At 39.4% G+C, this 22530-nt stretch overlaps 1 pseudogene; it reads left to right on the top strand.

Moving 5' to 3' along the window:
- The first annotated feature begins 658 nt into the window (after positions 1–658).
- Positions 659–22530, top strand: part of LOC129481355 (tubulin beta-8 chain-like) — a 33531-nt pseudogene continuing 11659 nt past the window's right edge.

Genomic DNA, 22530 nt, shown 5'->3' with positions numbered 1-22530 from the left:
GGAACCCGCGCCTGCGCCCTCGGGGTCGCAGGGTCCCGTCCGCCTGGGTTGGAGCCGGGCTCCTGGTGGGGCTGCGGCGAGTCGGAAGAGGTGGGTTGCTGCTGCTTGGCGGTGCTGCAGTGGCGGATCTTCAGGGGGAGGTCCTGGGCTTCGGCTGGGGCGCAGGGGCAGACAAGGTGGAGGGAGGAGGGGAGGTTGGGAAGCACGGAGACAAAAGGGGGAAAGAGGGAGGGAGCGGGAAGTCAAAAGCCTACGGTACCCGCTATTCCCAGGTGGAATCCATCCAAGTACTAACCAGGCCCGGCCCTGCTTAGCTTCACGAGATCAGAGGAGACGGGGCGCGTTCAGGGTGGTGTGGCCTAGACGCCGGCAGCACTGCCTGGCTGCCCCAAGAGCCCTGCCCAGCCACGCCCGCCCGACTCCAGGCGTCACCGCCACCCCGGGGCAGCGGGGCTCGGATCTGGGACCCTCAGAGCCGCTCGTCCGTGTCCCCGGGCAATTGTCTCCCTCTACGACCGAGCACCGCCGGCCTCCCAGAGCTTCCCGCCGTCGCCCGCGGCCAGGCCTCGCGCAGGAACAAAGTGGCGCCGCCCTGCTGTTGCTGGGGTGCGCTGGGGGCCTCCGTCCCCTGCCCAGGCTTCCGGTTCTCGGGGCGGCCTCCCTTCCGCCCATGCTCCTGGCCTTCCCCGGCTCCCGAGCTCCGGAGCTTCCACCACATCGGCCGGCTCAGGACGGGTGTGCTCATCCCTTCACTTTTAAACTTTTTGTTGTTTCTATTTATATTTTATTGTGCTATGTCTTGAAATGTTGTAGTTATTACTTTTGATTAGATATTATTTAGTATTCCTACTTTGAATAAGAGTAGTTTGCACACCACACAGTTACAGTGTTATAATATTGTTTTGTTCTGTATCCTATTAGCAGTGAGGATTTTTTTTACCTTCAGGTGATCATTTATTGCTCTTTAATGTCCTTTTCTTCCTGATTGAAGTTCTCTCTAGCATTCCTTTAGGACAGACATGGTATTCATATAATACTTCAGCTTTTGTTTGTCTGGAAGTCAGGATTTCTTCTTTTTATTTGAAGAACATTTTCCTGTATATGCTATTCTAAGGTAAAAGTTTTTTTCCTTTAGTACTTTAAATATTTATTGCTTCTCTCTCCTGGCCGGTAGGGCTTCCACTGTAAAGTCTGCTGTCAGAGGTGTTGGAGCTCACCGGTATGTTATTTGTTTCTTTTCTCTTTCTTCCTTTAGAACTTTTCTTTATCTTTGACTTTTGGAAGATCTATTGAATGCTTTGAAGTTGTCTTTTTTTGGATTAAATCTGCTTAATGTCCTATAACATTTTTGTAGTTGGATATGGATATCTTTCTCTAGGTTTGGAAAGTTTTCTGTTATTATCCCTTTGAATAAATTTTTCTACCCCTGCCTCTTTCTATACATCTTCTTTAAAACCAGTAACTCTTAGATCTGTCTTTGTGAGGCTATTTTTCTTGATCCTGTAGGCATGATTTGTTGTTTTTATTCTTTTTCTTTTGTCTCTTCTGACTATGTATTTTCAGATAGCCTGTCTTCAAGCTCACTATTTCTTCTGCTTGATCCATTCTGCTATTAAATGGCTTTAATGCATTCTTCAGCATGCCAATTGCATTTTTCAGCTCCAGAATTTCTGCTTAATTTGTTATAACTATTTCAATCTCTTTGTTGAGTTTAGCTGATAAAATTTGGAATTTCTTTACTTTGTTATCTTAAATTTCTTTCAGTTTTTTTTTTTTTTTTTAATACAGCTATGTTGAATTCTCTGTCTGAAAGGTCGCATATCTCTTTTTCTCCAGGATTTGTCCCCGGTGTCTTATTTAGTTCACTTGGTGAGGTCATGTTTTCCTGGATGGTGTTGATGCTAGTAGATGTTCTTCAGTGTCTGGACATTAAAATCTTGGGCATGCAGCACCATATGAGAGGTTTAAAAAATAAAATTAAAAAAGAGAAAAGGTGAATATTTATTGTAGTCTTCACTGTCTGGGCTTATTTGTAGCTGTCTTTCTTGGGAAGACTTTTGACATATTTGAAAAGACTTGGGTGTTGTGATCTAAGCCATATCTGCTTTATGGGTACCTTGTACCCAATAATGCTGTAATTCTTCTAGACTCAGAGAAGTACCACCTTGACAGCCTTCAACAAGATCCAGGAGAATTTTCTGGATTACTAGCCAGAGACTCTTGTTATCTACCGTTATTTTCTCTCAAAGATACAGTCTTTCTCTCTGTTCTAAGCCACCTAAAGCTGGGAGAAGAAAGACACAAGCACCCCTGGCCACCACCGCCATGACCGCCCTGGATCAGACCTGAAGCTAGCACAGCACCGGGTCTTGCTCAAGTCCTGCTGCATACACTTTCTGACAACTGTCTGTGTTCACTCAAGGCCTTTGGTCCCTACAATTAGCAGGTGGCAAAGCCAGCCAGTCCTGTGTTCTTTCCTTTAGGGCAGTGAGTACATTCAGCCCCTGGCTGGGTCCAGAAGTGCTATTCAGAAGTCAGGGAGTAAAGTCAAAAATTTTAGAAGTCCACTTGACATTCAATTGCATTGCAGCTGATCTGGCACTCAAACCACAAGACATAGTCCTTCCTATTCCTCCCTTCCTTTCCTAAAGGCAGAGTAGCCACCACCACCTCAGGCCACAATGAGTACTGCCAGGCTACCACCAATGTTCCCTTAAGGCCCAAAGCCTCTTGTCAGCTTGCGGTGAATGCTGCCTGGCCTGGGACTTGCCAGTTTCAGGGCAATGGGCTCCCTACTGGCCCTGGGCAGCTTCATAAATGCCAACCAAGAATCAAGTCCTAGAATCAGGGATTCCGAAAGCTCGCTTGGTGCTCTACCCAGCTCTGGCCTTGCTGGTACCTAAGGGGCAAGACAAAGTCCCCTTTAATTTTCCCTCTACTTTTCCCAAGAAGAAGGAGTTTTGCCTTTTAGCCACCACAGCTGGTAATGTGCTGAGTTCACCTAAATCTAGCAAGTCTATGAGGGTCATCCAAGGCCCTTGATCTAGTACTGGGTATGGCTGCTGGTTATTCAGAGCCCAAAGGTTTTCAAGTTTGCAGGCGATAAATCCTGCCAGCACATGGTTCTTTTCAAGGCGGCAGGTTTCCTTCTGGCCCAGGGTGTGTCTAGGAATGTCTAGGAGCCAGAGACTGGAAAGGAGGCCGCAGGATTCTGACCAGTGCACCATCTTGCTGTGGCTGAGCTAGTGTCCAGGATGAAAGACAAAGTACTCCCTATTCTTTTCCCTCCTCTCCTCAAGCAGAAGGATGGGGTCCCTTTTGAAGCCATGAGCTGTGCAGTCTGGTGTTAGGGGAGTGATAATGCCAGAACTGCTTTGGCTGCCCCAGCTGGTGTCTCAGTACGTTGCATGCCCTCCCTACCCCAGTCCTCTGTCCCTGGGCCCAGTTCAGCCCTAGGCCTCACCTAAGAGTTGCAGTCCTGATGGCCTAGGCTGCCTTTCAAGTTTTCTTAGACACACAGAGTGCGGGAGCCCTTAGTTGCCAGGTTTCCAAACACTCAAGTTCCAACCACTGGAATCTGATTCTCCTCTGTCTAGGGCTGGTTTAATTGATCCCCCTGTGGATGGGCATTAACTGCGTTTGGTCTGATTTTCCTTTCTGCTCTAACAGGACAGCACTGAGTTCAGTGCCCCACAATTGCTGTGTTCTCCCTCCCGCAGAACGCAGAGTTGATCTCTGCACCATGCCATCACTGCTGGGGATGAGGAAACGGTGATTTCAGGACTGTTTTTTCTCCCTCTTTAGTGCCTCTTTCAGTGATATGAGGTTAAAACCAGGTACTCTGAGTACTCACCTGATTTTTGGTTCTTATGAATGTATTTTCCATGTGGATATTAACAGTTGTTCATCTGGTGTCCTTGCAGGAGGGACAATCAGTGGAGCCTTCTTTCTGCCATCTTGCTTTACTCTCACACCCAAGAATCAGAATGCAGAACTTTTAATAAGAAAAGCTTTCAGAACTCAGGAAGGACAAGGAAGACATTCTCGTTCTCCATGCTTAACATTGGACTGTTTCTTCAACTTAGGTGCATAGCACTGACTAATCAGGGATTATCATAGATAATTTGACTTGGACTATGCAGTTCATTCAAATTCTTTATCTAGACAATTTAAGTACTGGCTGATTTGGCATGAAAAGCTGGCAAAATATTTTCTTGGTATTCAATTGATTTTTATTCTGCTTGGGTTAGCAGTTTTATTAAAGTTCTGGGAATTCTTACCCAGTTCAAATAATATAATTCTAAAGTTCTCAAAACCCTGTATTCAAGAGTGCTTCTCAGGCCTTCTCCATCCTTTCATGAACCTTCTTAAAGATACAATCTTCCATGATTTTGCAAGATTGTAAAGTTTTCAGAAACTGCCTCAGAATTAAGCAATTTACTGTGGAAATGACTTTAAACTATCACAGTTGGACATAATTGGCAAGATAATTTTGTTATTTACAGGCGTGAGCCCCCACGCCCAGCCTCTAAACTTAATTTAATAAAACTTTATAAATAAATTTATCAAATGTTGTCATCTTTTAATCCCAGATTTTTGTGAACCTATGTTTTGCATTTTCCCCCAACTTTCTATATTTATCTATTTTTATCTAGTTTTTTTTTACTTCTTCAATTTGAAATCTTTAAGTAACTTCAAACCAAAAAAAATTAAAACACATTTTTATGTCTTTATAAGTTTTATCATCAAAAGCATATGTTCACAAGCCTGTAATCCCAGCACTTTGGGAGGCCGAGGCAGGTGCATCACTTGAGGTCAGGGGTTCGCAATCAGCCTGGCCAACATGGTGAAACTCCGTCTCTACTAAAAATACAAAAATTAGTCGGGTGTGGTTGCGAGCACCTGTAATCCCAGCTACTTGGGAGGCTGAGGCAGGTGAATCGCTTGAATTGGGGAGGCAGAGTTTGCAGTGAGCTGAGATCATGCCACTGCATGCCAGCCTGGGCAACAGAACAAGACTCGTTCTCAAAAAAGAAAAGCTTATCTTGCTTTTTATACACTCTGTATGCAGAATTGTTTCTCTCATATCTAGTAATTAAGTCTTAGGAGCCCCAATTTTCAGTGAAAACCCTAAAAAGTGATTTTCAACTGTCTTGTATCAGTATTTTTAGATAAAAACCATTTTATAACTTTTAAGAAATATGGTTCTTCAAATTACTGTTTATTAACAGAACTAAAGATATTTAGGTTTTCTATACCATATACAAGTAACATGTCAGGTATATAGACCTAAACTAATTTTTAATGGTTAATATTTCACTATTTTAGCTTACAAATGACTCAAGATATTTTACAGTTATGTATTACTTAATTTAATGTGACTTTAAGATTTTAAATTACTGAACAGAATTTTGAAACTATGACACAGGTAGCATCCCTAATGTCTTCCCTCAGTAATTCTAGGTCCCAAGTAGCCACATGGCACCCAGGAAAACTATGAAGATCAAGGCCTGCCTGAATCCATTAGGACTAAAGACAGAGCTGCGAAGGCTGTAACTGGAGGATCCAACCCCACCTAAAATAGCCAGGAGGCAAAACAGGAAAAGAACAGAAAGAAGGGGCCGACTGCTTGATTCTGACTTGTAGCTGCTGGTCTAGGCACTGAGGACGTATCTCCATACTTCTTCATGGTCACCTATCAAGACCCATGAATCTAGAAACTCTCAACAAAAGACATAAGCTCACAGTTAAGTCAAGCAAGTATCTAATTATTTTTAATGGATAATTGTAAAGCCATTTCTATTCAATGATTTAAGAACGAGCTTTATTTACAAAATATTATCACATACATGTAACACATATAGACATACAAACACACAGGAGCAGATCTTACAGCTTTCATAAAGGATTTAAAATTTTTTTTATTTTAGGTTCGGGGGTACATGGGAAGGTTTGTTACATAGATAAACTCTTACCACAGGGGTTTGTTATACAGGTTATTTCATAACACAAGTATTAAGCCCAGCACCCCATAGTTATCTTTTCTGTTCCTCTCCCTTCTCCCACCTTCCCCACTCAAGTAGACCCCAGTGTCTGTTGTCTATTGTTTCCTTCTTTGTGTTCATAAGTTCTCATTATTTAGCTCCCACTTACAAGTGAGAACACGTAGCTGCATAATATTCCATGGTGCATATGTGTGTTCTGTGTGGGAAACGTGTGAGGAAAGAGAAGAAACACACAATACTTTTAAAGGTAAACATACTTTATCCCGAGTATATGACAATATAGATATAATAAGCAAATGATACAATAAACAAATTTTAATGGGAAGGGGAGAAGGGAAAATGTATATACATATATATATATTTACACTCACCAGATTATGGGAGATTCATCACCAGACTGGGAAGCAACAGCCTAGGATTCAGAATTGGCCACTAGTCCGTGCACAGATGAGGAGAGGTCCCATGAAGCTTCGGCAAGGTCTGGGAACCAAGCTCTTTTTGTAACAAGTTGTTTGTCATGAGGCCCAGTCATGAGGGCCCTTCGCAACTGAGCTCAAGGAACACTAAAAGGTCAACTTCTTTTTGCAATTGCCTGTTGTTTCTCAATAACTGTTTTTTAATAACTGTTGTTTTTCAATAACTGTTTCTCCGAAGCAGCACTGGATGAATGCCTCAAGGGGCTCACACAACTCATTCCAGGATTTAGTGACCATTGTTTGTGTCCCTGTTCAATTGAGTTCAAATTTAATATTTAATTTTTCCTCCACAATGTGCCATATTATCTGCATCCAATCTGTCATCATTGGGCATTTAGGTTGATTCCATGTCTTTATTATTGTGAATAGTGCTGCAATAAACATTTACGTGCTTGAGTCTTTATGACAGAACAATTTATATACCTCTGGGTATACACCCAGTAGTGAGATTGCTGGGTCAAGTGATAGTCCTGCTTTTGTCTCTTTCGAAGAAAGCACTGTTGTGCTTTCCACAACGGTGGGACCAATGTACACTCCCACCAACAGTGTATGTGTTGTCTTTTGCCACAACCTTGCCAGCATCTGTTATTTTTTGACTTTTTTATAATAGCCATTCTGACTGGTGTGAGATGGTGTCTCACTGTGCCTTTGATTTGCATTTCTCTAATGATCAGTGATACTGAGCTTTGTATTCTATGGTCGTTGGTCACAGTATGTACTCTTTTGAAAAGCATTCATGTCCTTTGCCCACTTTTTAAACATTTTTTTATTTCCATAGGTTTTAGGACAACAGGGGGCATTTGGTTACATTAGTAAGTTATTTATTGATTTGTAAGATTTTGGTGCATCCATCACCTCATCTGTATACACTGAACCCAATTTGTAGCCTTTTATGCCTCACCACCTTCTCCCCTTTCTCCGAGTCCCCAAAGTCCATTGTGTCATTCTTACGCTTTTGCATCCTTATAGCTTAGCTCCCAATTATAAGTGAGAATATATGATGTTTGGTTTTCCATTCCTGAGTTACTTCACTTAGAATAATAGTCTTCAATCCCATCCAGGTTGCTGCAAGAGCCATTAATTCATTCCTTTTTATGGCTGAGTGGTATTCCATCGTACATATGTACCACAGTTTCTTCATCCACTCATTGATTGATAGGCACTTGGATTGGTTCTACATTTTTGCAATTGCAAATTGTGCTGCTATAAATATGTGTGTGCAAGTATCTTTTTTGTATAATGACTTTTTTTTTCCTCTGGGTACATAGCCAGTTGTGGGATTGGTGGATCAAATGGCACTTCTACTTTTAGATCTTTAAGGAATCTCAACACTATTGTCCATAGTGATTGTACTAGCTTACATTCCCACCAGCAGTGTAGAAGTGTTCTCTTTTCACCACATTCACACCAACATCTATTTTTTTTTTATTATGACTATTCTTGTGGGAGTAGGGTGGCATTACATTGTGGTTGTAATTTGCATTTCCCTGATCATTAGTGATGTTGAGCATTTTTTCATAGTTTGTTGGCCATTTGTATATCTTCTGAGAATTGTCTATGACCGTACCGCCAAAAGCAATCTACAAATTCAATGCAATTGCCATCAGAATACCATCATCATTCTTCACAGTACTAGAAAAAACAATCCTAAAATTCATATGGAACCAAAAAGGAACCCGCATAGCCAAAGCAATATTAAACAAAAAGAACAAATCAGAAGGCATCACATTACATGATTTCAAACTATATCATAAGACCATAGTCACAAAACAGCACGGTTCTGGTATAAATACAGGCACATATACAAATGGAACATAATGGAGAACCCAGAAATTAACCCAAATATTTACAGCCAACTGATCTTTGACAAAGCAAACAAAAACAAAGTGGGGAAAGAACACCCTACCCAACAAATGGTACTGGGATAATTGGTAAGCCACAAGTAGGAGAATGAAATTGGATCTTTATCTCTCACCTTATACAAAAATCAACTCAAGATGGATCAAGAACTGAAATCTAGGACCTCAAAGTATAAAAATTCTAGATGACGACATCAAAAAAACTCTTCTGGACATTGGCTTAGGCAAAGATTTCATGACCAAGAACCCAACAGCAAATGCAAGAAAAACAAAGATAAACAGGTGGGATTTAATTAAACTAAAGAGCTTTTTCACGGCAAAAGGAACAGTCAGCAGAGTAAACAGACAATCCACAGAACTGGAGAAAATCTTCACAATCTGTATATCTGAGAAAGAACTAATATCCAGAATATAAAATGAGCTCAAACAAATTAGCAAGAAAAAAACAAACAATCCCATCAAAAAGTAGGCTAAGGACATGAATAGACAATTCTTTGGCCACTTTTTAATAGGGTTGTTTGTTTTTCTCTTGTAAATTTAAGTTCCTTTTATTGAATATTAGATCTTTGTCAGAGACATAGTTTGTAAATACTTTTTCTCGTTCTATAGGTTGTCTGTTCACTCTATTGATAATTTCTTTTGCTGAGCAGAAGCTTTTAATTTTAATTAGATCCCACTTGTCAATAGTTGCATTTGTTGTAATTGTTTTTGGTGTCTTTATCATGAAATCTTTGCCTGTTTCTATGTCCAGGATGGTATTGCCTAGGTTGTCTTCCAGGGCTTTTACAGTTTTGGGTTTTACATTTAAGTATTTAATCCATCTTGGGTTGATTTTTTTGTGTGGTATAAGGAAGAAGTCCAACTTCAATCTTCTGCATATGGCTAGCCAGTTATTCCAGCACCATTTATTGAATAGGGAATCTTTTCCCCATTGCTTGTTTTTGCCAGCTTTGTCAAAGGTTAGATAGTTGTAGGTATGTGGTCTTATTTCTGGGCTCTCTATTCTGTTCCACTGGTGTATTTGTCTGTTTTTATACCAGTACCATGCTGTTTTGGTTACCATAGTGCTGTAGTATAGTTTGAAGTAAAGTAATGTGATACCTCAAGCTTTGTGGATTGCCTTGGCTACTTAGGTTCTTTCTTGGTTCTATACGAATTTTTAAATAGCTTTTTCTACTTGTGAAGCATGTCATTGGTAGTTTAATATAGCTTTGGGCAGTACAACCATTTAAATGATATTACTTCTTTCTCTCCATTAACATGGAATGATTTTTCATTTGTTTGTGTTTTTGCTGACTTCTTTGAGCAGTGTTTTGTAATTTTCATTATAGAGATTTTTCACCACCCTGGTTAGCTGTATTCCTATGTATTTTATTCTTTTTGTGGAAATTGTGAATAAAATTGCCTCTCTGATTTGGCTCTTAGTTTGGCTCTTCTTGGTATATAGGAATGCTAGCAAATTTTGTACATTGATTTCATGTCCTGAAACTGTGTGGAATTTGTTTATCAGCTTAAGGAGCTTTTGGGTCACAACTATAGGGTTTAGATAGAGAATTATGTTGTCTGCAAACAGAGGTAGTTGGACTTATCTTTCTATTTAAATACATTTTATTTCTTTCTCTTGTCTGATTGCTCTAGCAAGGACTTCTAATACTGTGTTGAATAGGAGTGGTGAGAGAGGGCATCCTTGTCTTGTGCCGGTTTTCAAGGAGAATGCTTCCAGACTTTGCCCATTTAGTATAATGTTGGCTCTCAGTTTGTCATAGGTGTCCTTTATTATTTTGAGGTATGTTCCTTCAATACCTCATTTATTGAGACTTTTTAACATGAAGCATTGCTGAATTTTACTGAAGACTTTTCTGCATCTATTAAGACAATCACATGGTTCTTGTCTTTAGTTTTATCTATGTTATGAATCACATTTTATTGATTTGTCCATGATGGACCAACCTTCCATTCCAGGGAAGAATCCTACTTCACTGTGGTGAATTAGCCTTTTGATGTGTTGATGGATTCAGTTTGCAAGGATTTTGTTGTGGATTATTGAATGGATGTTCATCAAGGATACTGGCCTGAAGCTTTCTTTTTTTGTTGTGTCACTGCCAGGCTTTGGTATCAGGTGATGCTGGACTCGTAGAACAAGTTGGGTAGGAGTCCCTCCTCCACCATTTCTTGAAATAGTTTTAGTAGGAAGGGTACTGGCTCTTCTTCATATATCTGTTAAAATTTGACTATTAATCTATCAGGTCCTGGGCTTTTTTTTTTTTTTTTGGTTGGTAGTCTATTTACTACTGATTCAATTTTTTGGAGCTCATTATTGGTCTGTTTAGGGACTCAGTTTCTTCCTGGTTCAGTCTTGAGATGGTGTATGTGGCCAGGAATTTATCCATCTCTTCTAGGGTTTCTAGTTTGTGTGTGTAGATGTGTTCATGGTAGTTGCTGGTTGTTATTTTTATTTCTCTGGGGTCAGTGGTAATATTACCTTCATCATTTCTAATTTTGTTTATTTGAATCTTCTCTCTTTTCTTCTTTATTCATCTAGCTAGTACCCTATCTATCTTATTAATTTTTCCAAAAAACTTTAAGTGATTTTTTTGAACAGTTTTTCATGTCTCTATTTCTTTCAATTCTGCTCTGATTTTAGTTATTTCTTGTCTTCTATAAGTTTTGTGGTTGAATTCTTCTTGCTTCTCTAATTCTTTCAGTTGTGACGTTAGACTTAATTTGAGATCTTTCTAACTTTTTGATGTGGGCATTATTTCTTAAGCCCTACCCTAACTTTTCTCCTTCTCCTAGAAGTCTCAGAACAATGCTTTCTAAACCAATTCAAACTTTCTCAGTGAATCAACCTGGTCTCCCTGAGGCAAAGTTAGCAATTTTCCATTACACATGGTCCTCTTTCTCTCTAAGAATATCTAATGTAACAATGCAAGTGTTTCATCCCTCCTGGGTATGCAAGGAATTCCTTTTGGCTGAGACCAAGATTTAAAACCTCGTTCTTTCAACATTAATGAAGATCTATTTAGAAAGCCTCTATTTTTTTATAGCAGCCTGATTTATAATCCTTTGGGTATATACCCAGTAAAGGGATGGCTGGGTCAAATGGTGTTTCTAGTTCTAGATCCTTGAGGAGTTGCCGCACTGTCTTCCACAATGGCTGAACTAGTTTACAGTCCCACCAACAATGTAAAACTGTTCCTATTTCTCCACATCCTCTCCCGCACCTGTTGTTTCCTGACTTTTTAATGATCGCCATTCTAACTGGTGTGAGATGGTATCTCATTGTGATTTTGATCTGCATTTCTCTGATGGCTAGTGATGATGAGCATTTTTTCATGTGTCCGTTGGCTGCATAAATGTCTTCTTTTGAGAAGTGTCTGTTCATATCCTTCACTCAGTGGGGTTGTTTGTTTTTTTCTTGTAAATTTGTTTGAGTTCTTTGCAGAAATAGCTATACTTATACCGGACAAAAATAGATTTCAACAAAAGACTATAGAAAGAGATTAAAAATGTCATTACATAATAATAAAGAGATCAATTCATCAAGAGGATATAATAATTGAAAATATATGTGCATCCAACACTAAAGCACCTAGATAAATGAAGCAAATACTATAAGAGCTAAAGAAAGAGACCTCAATACAATAATGGCTGGACACTTCAACACCCCACTTTAGTCACTGGATAGACCTTCCAGACAGAAAATCAACAAAGAAGCATCAGACAATCTGCACTATAGAACAAATGAACCTAATAGATATTTACAGAAAATTTCATGCAACAGCTGCAGAATACACATTCTTCTCCTCAGCACATGGGTTATTCTCAAGGACAGACCATATGTTAAGTAACAAGTCTAAAAACATTGCAAAAAATTGAAGTAATATCAAGCATTTTCTCTGACTACAGGGAATAAAACTAGAAATCAATTAAAAAAGGAATTTCAGAAACTATACACACACATGGACATTAAACAATATGCTCCTGAATGATTAGTAGGCTGACAAAAAAGTTAATAAGAAAACAGAAAAATTTCTTGAAACAAATGATAATGGAAACATAGCATAGCAAAACCTATGGAATATAGTAAAAGATGTACTATTATAAAAGGAAAATTTATAACTAAGTGCCTACATAAAAAACAGAAAAGCTTCAAATAAATAACCTAACAATACATCTTAATTAACTAGAATAAAAAGGCCAAACCAAACTCAAAATTAGAAGAAAAGAAATAATAAAGATTACAGTGGAAGTAAATAAATTTAAAATGAAGAAAACAATGCAAAAGATTAATGAAACAAAAAGTTTCATTTTTTGAAAAGTAAAACAATTGACAAATATTTAGACAGGCTAACTAAAAAACAGAGAAGATACAAGTTAGTAAAATCAGAGGTGAAAAAGGAGACATTACAAGTAATGCTTCAGAAAATCAAAAGATCATTAGTGGCTACTATCAGCAATTGTATGCCAACAAACTAGAAAACCTAGAGGAAATTAATTCTTAGACACACACAGCTTACCAAGATTGAACTAGGAAAAAATCTAAAACCTGAACAGACCAATAACAATTAACAAAATTAAAGCCTTAATAAAAAAGTCAGTAGGACCAGACTGAAAAATAGAGAAGGAAAGAATATTTCTAAACTCATTCTTTGAGGCTAGTATTACCCTGATATAAAAACCAGACAAAGACACATTAAAAAAGCAAACTACAGTCCCATATCTGAGAATATTGGTGCAAAAATTTGCAAAACACCTAGCAAACTCAATTAAACAATACATAAATAGGTAATTCATAATGACCAAGTGGGATTTATCCCAGGGATGCAAGGATGGTTCAACATTCAAATCAATCAATGTGATACATCAGATAAACAGAAGGAAGGGGTGGGGCACAGTGGCTCAGGCCTATAATCCCAGCACTTTGGGAAGCCGAGGTGGGCAGATCACCTGAGTTCAGGAGTTTGAAACCAGTCTGGCCAACATGGCAAAACCCCATCTCTACTAAAAATACAAAAATTAACCAGGCACGGTGGTGGGCATCTGTAATCCCAGCTACTTGGGAGGCTGAAGCAGGAGAATCACTTAAACCCGGGAGGCAGAGGTTGCAGTGAGCTGAGATCATGCCATTGCACTCCAGCCTGGGTGACAGAGGGAGACTTCATCTCAAAAAAAAAAAAAAGGACAAAATCCATATAAATCCATATAATCATTTCAATTATGCTAAAAAATTATTTGATAAAATTTAATATTCTTTAATTATAAAAAACTCTTTGAAAACTGGGTATGGAATGAACATACCTCAACATAATAAAAGTCATATATGACAGACCCACAGCTAGTATCATACTAAGTGGGGAAAAACTCAAAGCCTTTCCTCTAAAATCTGGAAGATAACAAGAATGTCCACTTTTACCACTGTTATTCAACATAATTCTGAAAGTCCTATCTGGAATAATCAGACAAGAGAAAGCAATAAAAGGCATTCCCATTGGAAAAGAAGTCAAATCATCTTTTTTTGCCAATGATATAATCTTATATTTGAAAAAACATAAAGACTCTTCTGATAGGGTTTGAATGTATGTCCCCTCCCAAATCTCATATTTAAATGTAATTCTCAATGTTGGAGGTGGGCTTGGTGAAAGGTGATTTAACCATTGGGGTGGATTACTCAGAAACGGCTTAGGACCATCCCATTTGGTACTATCCTCATAATAGTGAGTGAGTTCCTAGAAGATCTGGTTATTTAAAAGTGTGTAACAACTCGCCACTCTGTTTTTTCCTCCTGCTTTTTGCCCTATGATGTGCAAGATTCTGCTTCAACTTCTGCCATGACTGTAAACTTCCAGAGGCCTCCCCAGAAGCATATGCCAGTGCTGTGTCTTCTCTATGGCCTGTAGAACCATGAGCTACTTAAACCTGCTTTTTTAAAAATAAATTATCCAGTGCCACACTTATAGTGATGAAAAAATAGCTTAATACAGAAAATTGGCACCAAGGAGTGAAAAATTGTTATAAGAATACCTGTAAATGTGAAATCAGCTTTGTAATTGGGTAAACAGGCAGAGGTTGGAAGAGTTTGTAGGATTCAGAGGAAGACAGAAAAATGAGGGAAAGTTGAGATTTTCTTACAGACTGGTTGAATGGCTGTGACAAAAATGCTGATAGTGATCTGGACAGTGAAGGCCAGGCTAAGGAGGTCTCAGATAAAATTAGAAACTTATTAGGACCGAAACAAAGGTCGTGCGTGTTGTCTTAGCAAAGTGGTTGGCTGAATTTCTGTCATGCCCTAGGGATATATAAAACTTTGATTTTGAAATTGATGATTTAGGGTTTCTGTTGGAAAAATGTCTAAGCAGCAAAGCATTTGAGATGTTGCCTGGCTGCGTCTAACAACCTATGCTCACGTGATCTAACAAAAAAAAATAATATAAGTTGTAACTTGTACTTACAAGGGAAGCATAGTGTAAAAGCTTGAAAACTTTGCAGCCTAGTCATGTGGCTAAAAAATAAAAAGATTTTATAAGAGAGCAACTCAAGCAGGCTATGGAGCAACGACTTGTTAGAGATATTTGTATAACCTGAAAAAAAAGCAAATGTTGATAGCCAAGACAATGGGAAAGAGAAATTGAAGGCATTTTAGAAATCTGAAAGGCAGCCCCCCATCACAGGCCCTGAGGCCTAAAAGAAGAGAATAGTTTCTGGGATCAGGCCCAAGACCTACTGCCTTGGGTAGCTTAGGAACATGGCTCCCTGCATCCTGACCATTGCTTCAGCTCCAGGTGTATGTCAAATTGACCCAGTTACAACTCCAGTCACTGCTTCAGAGGGTGCAAGCCATAAGCCTTGGTAGCTTCCATGTGGTGTTAGGCCTGTGGGTGTACAAAATACAAGAGTTGAGACTTGGGAGCCTCCACCTTTGTTTCAAAGGATGTGTGGACAAGCCAGGGTGTGCAGGCAGAAGCATGCTGCAGGGGTGGAGCCCTCGTGGAGAACCTCTACTAAAACAATGGAGAAAAGAAATGTGGGGTGACAGTCCCCATGCAGGCTCCCCCACTGGGGCATGGCCTAGTAGATCTGTGAGGAGCGGATCACTGTCCTACAGACCCCAGAATGGTAGATCTAGCTACAGCTTACACCTTTCACCTGGAAAAGCCAGAGACATACAATACCAGCCAGAGGCACACAATGCCAGCCCATGAGAGCAGCTATGGGGGCTGAACTATGCAAAGTCACAAGGTTGAACCTTCCCAAGGCATTAGTGTGCCCTGGAAATGGGACACAAAGTCAAAAATAATTATTTTGGAACCTTAAAATTTAATAACTGCCCTTCTGGGTTTCAGACTTTCGTGGGCCCTGTGGCCCCTTTCTTTTTGCTGATTTCTTCCTTTTAGAATAGGAGTATTTACCCAATGCCTCTGCCCCATTTGTATCTTGGAAGTACCTAACTTGTGTTTTTATTTTGCAGCCTTATAGGAGGAATAAACTAGCTTTGTCTTAGATGAGACTTTTGACTTTTGAGTTAAGGCTGAAATGAATTAAGACTTTGGGAATTATTGGAAAGTCATGATTGTATTTTGAAATATGAGAAGGATATGAGATTTGGAATGGCCAGGGGCAAAATGATATAGTTTGGGTGTGTGTTCCCACCAAAACCTTATATTGAAATGTAATCCTCAATGTTGGAAGTGGGCCTAGTGGGGAGGTGATTGAATCATGAGGGCAGGATTTCCATGAAGAGTTTAGCATCATTTCCTTTGGTGCCATTCCCACAATAGTAAGTTTTCACGAGAGCTAGTTATCTACAAGTGTGTAGCACTTACCCTATGCCCTCACACTCCATGTGATGTGTAAGCACCGGATTTATTTTTCACCTTGTCAGTTGTCAGAGGCTTCCCCAGAAGCAGAAGCCAGTGCTATGCTTTCTGCATAGCCTGTAGAACCATGAACTAATTAAATCTATTTTCTTTATAAATTAACTTGTCACTGATTACTTTTATAGCAATGTGAGAATGACCTAATACATCCACCAAAAAACTATTAGAAGTAATAACTTGCATAAATTTTCAGAATACAAAATCAACATATAGAAATCAGTAGGATTTCTATATGCCAACAGTCAACAAATTGAAAAAGAATTCAAAAATGTAACACTATTTGCAATAGCCACAAATAAAACAGAATGTGTGGGAATTTACCAAAGAAATAAAAGTTCTCAACAATTAAAACTGTAAAACACTGATAAAATAAATGAAAGAGTACCCAAAAATTGGAAAGATATTTTTATGTTCACAGATTGGAAGAATCAGTATTTTTAAAAATGTCGATACAATCCAAAGCAATCTATACATTTCATGCCATCTCTATCAAAGTAACAGGCCAGGGGCAGTGGCTCATGCCTGTAATCCCTGCTCTTTGGGAGGCTGAGGTGGGTGGATCATGAGGTCAGGAGTTCAAGACCAGCCTGGCCAACTTGGTGAAACCCATCTCTAATAAAATACAAAAAAATTATCCAGGTGTGGTGGTGGGTGCCTTCCCAGCTACTGAGGAGGCTGAGGCAGATAATTGCTTGAACCCAGGAGGCAGAGGTTGCAGTGAGCTGAGATCGCATCACTGCACTCCAGTCTAGGTGACAAAGCGAGACGCCATCTTAAAAAAACAAACAAAAAAGACATTCCTCACAGAAATAGAAAAAAAAATTCTGAAATTTATATGGAACTGTCACAAAACACCATAATAGTCAAAGCTATGCTGAGTATATAAAACAAAACTGGAGGAATTCCATTACCTGGTTTTAAATTATACTACTAAGTTATAGTAGTTAAAACAGCATGACACTAGCATAAAAACAGACATAAAGACAAATGGAATGAAATAGAGACCTTACAAACAAACTCATACAGCTAAACTAAACTTATTTTCAACAAAACTGCCAAGAACATACAATAAAAAATAAGACAGTTTTTGTAATAAATAGGGCTGGGACAACTGGCAGCCATAGGCAGAAGAATAAAACTAGAACCCTATTTCTTGCCACATACAAAAATCAAATTAAAATGAATTAAAGACTTAAACCTAACATTTAAAACTACCACACTTTTACAATAAAACATTGGGGAAACTCTTTAGGGCATTGGTTTGGGCAAAAAATTCTAAATAATGCCCCATAAGCACAGACAACCAAAACAAACATGGGCAAATGGGATTACAGCAAGTCAGAAAACCTTTTTAAAGTGAAGGAAACAATAAACAAAGTGAAGAGAAAATCCACAGAATTGGAGAAAATATTTGTAAATTATCGATCTGAAAAGCAAAGAATAGCTACATGATATGGTTAGGCTTTGTGTCCCCACCCAAATCTCGTATTGAATTGTAATCCCCAGGTTTTGAGGGAGAGACTTGGTAGAAGGTGATTGGATCAGGGGGTGGTTCCCCCAGGCTGGTCTTCTGATAATGAGTGAGTTCTCATGAGATCTGATGGTTTTATAAGGGACCCTTCCCCCTTTGCTTCACATACATGCTGTCTCACCTGCTGTCATGTAAGAGGTGTCTGCTTCCCCATCTGTCATGATTGTAAGTTTCCTGAGGCCTGCCAAGCCATGTGGAACTGTGAGTCAATTAAACCCATTTCCTTTATAAATTACCCAGTCTTGCCAGGTGCGATGGTGCATGCCTGTAATCTCACCACTTTGGGAGGCCGAGGCAGGTGGATCACGAGATCAGGAGTTCAAGACCAGCCTGGCCAAGATGGTGAAACCCTGTCTCTACTAAAAATACAAAAATTAGCCAGGCATGGTAGCAGGTGCCTGTAATCCCAGCTACTCAGGAGGCTGAGGCAGAGAATTGCTTGAACCAGGAGGCAGAGGTTGCAGTGAGCACAGATTGCACCACTGCACTTCAGCCTGGGCAACAGATCAAGACTTCATCTCATTAAATAAATAGATAACTCAGTCTTGAGTATTTTTTTATAGCAGTGCTGAAACAGACTAATACACTACAATATATTGAGTTCAAAAAAATTCTATAAAAATATAATAATCCAATTAAAGAGTGGACAAAAAATTTAAATAGACATTTATGAAAAGAAGACATACAAATGTCAAGCAGGCAAATGAAAAGGTGCTCCACATTACTGATTATCATAGAAATGCAAATCAAACCCAAAATGAGATATCATTTCACCCCAGTTAAGGTGGCTTTTATCCAGAAGTCAGTTGAAAACCAATACTGGTGAGTAGGTGGAGTGAAGGGAACCCTTGTACACTGTTGCTGGGAGCACAATTAAGGACAGTTTGGATGTTCCTGATATAACTGAAAATAGAGCTACTATATGGTCCAGCAATCCCACTGCTCAATATATGCCTAAAAGAAACAAAATGGGTAAATCAAAGACATATTGGCACTCTCATATTTGCTACAGCAGCGTTTATAATAGCCAAGATTTGGAAGGACCTTAAATGTCCCTCAACAGCTGACTGGATAGAGAAAATGTGGTACATATACACAATGGAGTACTATTCAGCTCTAAGAAAGAATGAGAGTCTGCCATTTGCAATAACATAAATGGAACTGAAAGTCTTTATGTTAAGTGAAATAAGTCAGGCACAGAAAGACAAATGTCACATATTCTCACTTATTTGTGGGTGCTAAAATTTGAAACAATTGGTGTCATAGAGATAGAGAGTATAAGGATGGTTACCAGAGGCTGGGAATGGCAGTGAGGGAACAGAGGGATAGTGGGGGTGCTAAGTTGGTACAGAAAATTGTTAGAAAGAATGAATAAGACAGTATTTGATAGCACAACAAGGTGATTATAGTCAAAAATAATTTAACTCTACATTTTTAAAAACTAAAAGAGTATAATTGGATTGTTTATAACCCAAGCTATAAAAGCTTGAGGGGATGGATACCACATGTTTTATTATGCATTACTCACTGCATGCCAATATCAAAGTATGTCAAATATATACACCAACAATGTACCCACAAAAATAAATTAAAAATTGAAATTAAAATTAAAACCAAAGGGAGGAGAGTATAATGAGGCATGTGTGACCCATGGCTTGAACTAGCTTTTCAGGTTAACTTTGGAAAGTCCTTATCCAAGAAGAGGTGTCCGTTTAGTCAATAGGGGCTTAGAAATTTATTTTTAGTTTATTTATTTATTTTTATATTTAGTTTATAGCAATAACCTCTTCATCATTATGACTAGAAGTTGAAATGTGATATTTAACAGCCCTACATGATAAGATCAGCCATGCCTGTTTAGTGACAGCCTCTTTTATGACAACCCTCTGCAAACAATTAGCCTCAAGATGGAGAACGTGAGACTTTTTCTTAACAGTTTTCTCTCATTTCTTAACCATAAGGTCATAAGTATAGCTATTTCTGCAAAGAACTCAAACAAATTTACAAGAAAAAAAAACAACCCCACTGAGTGAAGGATATGAACAGACACTTCTCAAAAGAAGACATTTATGCAGCCAACGGACACATGAAAAAATGCTCATCATCACTAGCCATCAGAAAAATGCAAATCAAAACCACAATGAGATACCATCTCACACCAGTTAGAATGGTGATCATTAAAAAGTCAGGAAACAACAGGTGCTGGAGAGGATGTGGAGAAATAGGAACACTTTTACACTATTGGTGGGACTGTAAACTAGTTCAACCATTGTGGAAGTCAGTGTCGTGATTCTTCAGGGATCTAGAACTAGAAATACTGTTTGACCCAGCCATCCTATTACTGGGTATATACCCAAAGGATTATAAATCATGCTGCTATAAAGACACATGCACACATATGTTTATTGCAGCACTATTCACAATAGCAAAGACTTGGAACCAACCCAAGTGTCCATCAATGATAGACTGGATTAAGAAAATATGGCACATATACACCATGGAATACTATGCAGCCATAAAAAAGGATGAGTTCATGTCTTTTGTAGGGACATGGATGAAGCTGGAAACCATCATTCTCAGCCAACTATCGCAAGGACAAAAAAACAAACACAGCATGTTCTCACTCATAGGTGGGAATTGAACAATGAGAACACATGGACACAGGAAGGGGAACATCACACACTGGGGCCTGTTGTGGGGTGAGAAGAGGGGGGAGGGATAGCATTAGGAGATATACCTAGTGCTAAATGACGAGTTAATGGGTGCAGCACACCAACATGACACATGTATACATATGTAACAAACCTGCACGTTGTGCACATGTACCCTAAAACTTAAAAAGTATAATAAGAAAAGGAAAAAAGAAAAGCAGTGTGTTATGTGAGTGGCTAGAGCACATGCTAATAGGGTGGCAGCCTGCAACCAAGGACATGACATCTATCAAGTAGGAGGCACGGCAGTGCCTGACTAGGACCCAAAAGAGAACTAGATTCTAGAAAAGACAAATGAATTAGGAAGAAAGTGGGATATAGAGAGGAAAAATTATGATAATTTGACTCCTTGAAGGAATAAAAAACTGTGCTAAAGCTTTTTAATTTTTATAAAATCTGGGAAATTACTCAGAAAAGATGAAAACCTAGCCTTATTACAAGGGTGGATAATTTAGACCTTGAGAAAATACACTAACACTAACCCTGACTCCAAGAAGGGACAGGCATTGCTAGGAGTTTACTTTATAGCCAAGCCTGCTTCTGATATCTGCAGGAAGCCGCCAAAAGCAGCCTTAAGCTTCCAGACTCCCATGGATCAGATTTTAGATTTGGATTTTGCAGTTTTCCATCACAGGAATAGGGCAGAGAAAACATAAAATAAACCAAGTCTCCCAAGAGGCCCAGCTTCTAGCTGCAGCCTTGTGCTCTCCACCACTTCAGAGGCAGCCCCTTAACCCCAGCCCTCACAGAGGAAGTGAGAAGGTGAAAGTCCCAGTCTGTGCCTCTGGACCACTGTGCCTTGGATATAAATCAATCTGCCTTCTGTAAGAAGGTCGGCCACTGCCGAAGGAAATGCACTGTGCTTCCAAGGGAGCCATTGTCAGAGCCCAGCAGACTCAAAAGTGGGAGGGCCTGATACTTCCTGCCTCCACTCCCATTGGACTATTAGCTATTGAGAGGTGGAGGAGCCTCAGGTGACTCTTGAAGTGGCAGGTAGGAGTATTAACTTCGTATTAGGTGTGGGAGCAGATGACTCTGTCCTGATTCAATACAATGAGCTCCTGTCTTCTCATAATGGACAAGCCCCAAAACACTGCTTTTTGTATCTTCTAAGTTGTCCTCCGGGGCCTGTGGGTTTCTCGCCTGCCTTTTTAGTACTGTCTGAATGCCTGACCTCTTACTGGGGAGAGGTTTATTGACTCAGGAGACCAAGTCATGGTCACCTTCACAGATCATAAAGCATAGAAAGTGTTACCTTTGTTCCTGACCCCTCAGGGGAAAAAAATAAGTTAAGAATGAGCTGTCACATTTATCACCTGAGGTATTGTCTCAAGTAAATCTTGAGGTATGGGCCACACAGGCTCTGGGAAATGCACTAAACACCTCCCCCATTCAAATCCAACTTCAGGCTAGTGCTCCTCACCCTCAGAAGAGACAATACATTTTAAGGCAAGAAGCATGAGGGGAAATTCAACCCCTTATTGCCAAATTCTTGCCATATGAGTTATTAAGGCCATAAGAGTCTCCTTACAATACTCGCATGTTACCAGATAAAAAGCTTAATGGCAAGTACAGTTTTGTCAGAACCCTTAGAGCATTTAGAAATGCAGTTGTCTCCATACACCTCATTATCCCCAAGTCCCAGGGGATGCAAGCTGGTTTACATTCTTAAATCCGAAAGATGCATTTTTCTGCATCTCAATGCATCCAGATACATAATATGTTTGCCTTTGAATGGACTGATCCAGATATGGATTCAGCCTCAAAACTAACCTGGACAGTCATCTCTGAAGGGTTCTGGGATAGCCCCAACTTATTTGAAAATGCTCTAGCTAAGGATTTAAGAAATCTACAATTGGAAAGGGACACAATTATTCAGTATGTAAGTGACTTGCACATTGCTAGCCCAACTAAAGAAGACTCAGATAATAATACTGTTAGGTTGGTAAATTTCCTGGGAAGTTGCAGAAACAGGGCATCACCATACAGGGCTCAGATTTTGACTCAAAGACTTAAATACTTGGAATCTGTCTTAACCTCTGGAACTGATCAACATCCCCAGAAGATAAAA

Source organism: Symphalangus syndactylus, chromosome 4 (genome assembly GCF_028878055.3).
Source record: "Symphalangus syndactylus isolate Jambi chromosome 4, NHGRI_mSymSyn1-v2.1_pri, whole genome shotgun sequence".
NCBI classification, from domain to species: Eukaryota; Metazoa; Chordata; class Mammalia; order Primates; family Hylobatidae; genus Symphalangus; species Symphalangus syndactylus.
The sequence above is the reverse complement of the archived record's forward strand: the minus strand, read 5'-3'. Positions and strand labels throughout refer to the sequence as shown.